A 4490-nucleotide genomic window follows, 5' to 3' on the forward strand; every position below is an offset into this window, starting at 1 on the left:
CAAGGGAATACGAAGAGAAGACAGCATTCATCACCCCATCTGGTACGTATAGCTTTTTACGGATGCCTTTCGGGTTGAAGAGTGATGGCTCAACGTTTGCAAGGGCAGTCCAAATTGGTTTTGAGCCCTAGTAACATAGAAATATGGAAGCTTATACGGATGACATAGTGGTCAAAACCAAGGACAGGGCAACACTTGTACAAGATTTGGAGGAGACGTTTGCAAATCTGCGCAAGATCAACCTCAAATTGAACCTTGAGATGTGTGTCTTTGGCGTTCCGTCCAGCAAATTTCTCGGGTTCTTTGTGTCACAGCGTGGGATCGAGGTGAACCCACACTACAAGAAATATTTCAACTTGTGACCCTCACTATTGGCCGCTGAAAGGTCATAAGTTTTTCATTTGCGACCTTTTTGTGACCAAAAACAGAAGGTCAAAAGCTGGCGGTCGTAAACTGAAATTAGTGACCTTCTTTGTGATATGTAAAAGGTCGTTGGTTCCACGACCAAAGTTTTGGTCACTAGCAACCTCCTCAGGCCACGTAGGCATCCAGCGTGGCAAGCTGATGTGGCATAAGAATCAGCCCGGTCCGATTCGGCGTTTTACATGGGCCGAGCCCAACAATTCAGCCTTTTTAATGTAAATTTTTTCTATGAATTTTCTCTAGCTGCATGGGCCTGGCCCAACAATTTGGCCTTTTTATTTTCTAGGCATGGCCTTTTGCGGTCCATTTCATTTTTATTTTCGAGGGTTTTTTGCGGTCCAGTTTTTAGATGGGTCCCAATTGTCAAATTTTTCCTGGCAGTGGATCCACATCGCTTTTTAAGCAGTATATATCAAACAGAAAGAAGAAAAAAATATGAAAATCTTCAAATAACAACCAAAATAGGTTTATTACAATATATTCTGTACAGAACAGAACATGTGAAACTCCATACACTCGTTCACATCACAACAACCAGTTTAACCTACAAATATTGCATGCCCAGGAACTTAAAACTTCACATACATAACCATACAATATTCCACACAATCACAAATATTGCGATTGAAAAATAAAATGCTCTGCCAAGTTAAAGCTAGCTACTCTTGGATACCACGGAACATGCTCTTCAACATAGGAAGAAGTCATCAACGGTGTTCTATCAACAACACAAGCTCCATTCACCTACAAGAACAGAATGGAATATCAAGTACTTGGATCATTCAAGCAGATTACAACCAACATATATATGTAGAAGTACATCAGGAAATATGATGGAGCAATCGGACAACAAATACATTAAGTAAACAGCCCAACCGATGAGTGATGACGACAAGCAAAGAGTATAAACCCAGGTTCGGACATAAATAGTGTCAACTCAAGCAGAACATAATAAGGCAGTAAACTCAAGCAGAACATAATTAAGCGCGATGAAAGGGACCATCCAATTAAATTCCATTCTTATCTTCTTCAGTAAGGACAGGCAAAACATCCCAGCATATCTCAAGTCGATGAATTATTCTAGCAATAACCAAATTAGAAACATCCCTCGTTGTTCCATTTAACCATACTACAAAACTGTAGAAGAATCACTCTTGGTGAATCAAATCATAACAAATCGAGCAACAGATACAAGAGGCACATCAGGCCTAGCCATTTTTGTTTCAGTAATTTAGAAAGAGGGGCGATGGGGCACAGAACCTTGAGGCCCTGTTATGGGGTTGTGTTTGATGAAGGTTGCCCTTTGGGGCGGCAGCTGCAGCTCCGCCAGATGCAGCAGCAGCACCTCCAACCGGCACGACGGCGGCAACAGCAAAAATGGTCACCTGTATGACATTTCAGATCATCATTACAGAATTTTATTTATTTATTCAAGACACAAGCAGCAAAGATAGTGTCTACCTTCGCATATAGAACCGAGCATAGATTTACAGCACATCAATGATTCAAGTAGTTCAAGACTTAATTACTTTTTCAACATCAGGGTAAGAGATATGGAACAGAAATGGACAAATGGTGCCTATTGAGTGAGAGCAAGCAATATAAAGGGGCTAAACTATGTGAAACTGTTATCAGTATTGTTTCAAAGTTTGTTGTGGCATATTTTTCATGATCAATATGACTTCTTATAAATAATAACCAATAGTACTGCCGCCAGATGAGCTGCTTATACATAACGATAAGTCAACTAACAACTACGTAAAGATGATGATAGGCCATCGGATGTCTCGGTATTTCCCAAAATAATTGAGCTCAGGTTCAACATGGGATCAGCATATATATATATATACCAAGACTTGGTGCGAGAGTATGGCATACAAGTGAAACGACATCACAGTGTTTTTGGCAACAGCAATGTGCCGTCTGATCCCACTAAGAAGACTTGTTGTCATCCTGATGATGAAAAAGGAATAACATATTCCTCAGGGCACGTGAGCAATCATTAGAGAGCATCAAATTTCAAAATCAACACTGACTCGTATAATACTACTTGTTCATGTACTTGTACTAGTGCAGGCTGACTCATTGTCCTACTACTGCCTATTTCGGTTTCTTTCAAGTTGGGAAATAACTGAAACTAATCATCATTCATGAACATACATCTGTAATCTTAATCTATGAAACATTGAAATTACTGCAGAAAGAACTACTGTAATGAACCATTCATGAAATAGTGGGGGTAGTAGCTGTAGGTAATGTAGCACTTGTCGAGGTAGACCTGGCCGGAGGGGGCGCCACCGCACTCGACCGCGACGCGCTGCACGGGCTGGGTGACGCAGTTGCTGCAGTAAACGTCGCACTGCGCCAGCGCGTAGACCTGCTGGAAGCTGGTTGCGAAGCCCAGGAAGAGGTCGGCAGCTGCAATCATAATACATAAGCACAACACATCAGAAGCCATTCTGTCCTTGCCGATACCATGTGTCAAATATGCATCTTACTTAGTTTTCCTGCTCAAGTGAACAAAGAAATCTAAAACCATGTAGCACTAAATTAAATCGCAATACAACTCTAAGAAGGCAAAATCTGCCACTACCAGGTTGGATTGTTGGGATTCAAATTGCACATGTTTTAGAGAGATAGTACTAGCAAGCATAGTTCTGTCTGAACCCTTTTTTCACATATGGATGTGTTAGCGCTACAACTAACATTAAAGGTGAATATATATCCATGTTATAGCAGTAAATAAATATACATAGAGCACAACGATGAAGTCAAGCTCAGGGCTTCACCTTACTTAGTAATTTTGTTTCTAGACCACAAAATGTACACCAGATAATGTACAACAGCTCAAAGTGGCAGTAGCTCAAAAACAAGCAAAAAAACTATTGATAAGAAAAGGCAAAAAGCTAAAGCACATGTTTGGCTAGAAGAAATAAAAGCTAAATCATAAAACAAGGGGATATAATGGTTTCCCTTGCTCAGTTTGTTAAGCCTACATATAGCATTAGTTCAATTATTGCTGCTACTGTCTCATCGGTTCACCAGATTAAGCTTCTCAATTACACATCAGTTAATTAGGTGTTCTAGAGTAGTTATGCGCCTGCATCAACTTAAAGTTACCACATGCCTGCAGTTACTACTACTGCAAAAAACAAGTGCCATGCTTTCAAGTTCAGACAAAGGAAAAGGCGGGTGTTAGGATTTAGTTTCGGTTTTAGTTCACTCACGTGGTCTAACCAGGCGTGCTCCCTGTTGTAGATGATGGCCGCGCCGAGGCTCCTCGCCAGGTTGATGCCGGTGATGGGGATGGTGGCTAGGTGGACCAGGAACACGACGAACCCGATTGGCAGCGGGGCAAGGATCTGTCGACGTTCCACACACCATTAAGCACACACAGTAAGGAGATTCAATAGGGGGAAGAATGGCGGTGATGGTACTCACGGGAACGTGGGAGTCCCTGGCGTCGGTGGCGGAGAAGACGGTGTAGACAAGGAAGAAGGTGCCGATGATCTCGCCAGGAACAGCCCGAAGGTCACCGCCGGATTGATGTGCCCGCCTGCATCCATCCATCCCTTAGCAGTTGGAGCCGCTGCCACAGACCATCACGTCGACGGCGTCGTCGTGCTGCACGGCCTGGCGGTGGGCGTAGGCCACGGACAGACAGAGGCCCATGGGAGCAGCTGAGCAGGAGCTGCCAAAAGCTCTGTCGATGTGTGTGTCTGGATCGGGATGCGGAGCGAGGTGGGAGGGAGGGAATTCCTGCCAGATCTAGCCACGACATGAGCAGCTCGATTCGATCTAGGAGGAAAGGGGAGGGGCTGCTGGCGATGAGGTTGGAGGTCGCCGGTGCGACTGGAGAAGAGGACGACGGCGGATTGGGTCTGGCGTTAGGGAGAGAGGCGGATAGGGAGATGACCGACCGTGGCCACCGTCGTCGCCGTGGATGCAGCCACCTGCGAGGGCGGCTGACAGGTGACGTGGTGGGCGCCGCTGCGGGACGGGGAGGAGGTGGCGGCGGCGAGGAGCCGAGGAAGGAGGAGTGCGGGTGCGGGTTAGGGTTTGGGAGG

At 44.7% G+C, this 4490-nt stretch overlaps 1 pseudogene; it reads right to left on the reverse strand.

Moving 5' to 3' along the window:
• Positions 1-1646: 1646 nt before the first annotated feature.
• LOC123049418 (aquaporin PIP1-2-like) lies at positions 1647-4095 on the reverse strand (annotated as a pseudogene).
• Between the last annotated feature and the right edge of the window lie 395 nt (positions 4096-4490).

The sequence above is a fragment of the Triticum aestivum genome, chromosome 2D (assembly GCF_018294505.1).
Source record: "Triticum aestivum cultivar Chinese Spring chromosome 2D, IWGSC CS RefSeq v2.1, whole genome shotgun sequence".
Taxonomy (NCBI): Eukaryota; Viridiplantae; Streptophyta; class Magnoliopsida; order Poales; family Poaceae; genus Triticum; species Triticum aestivum.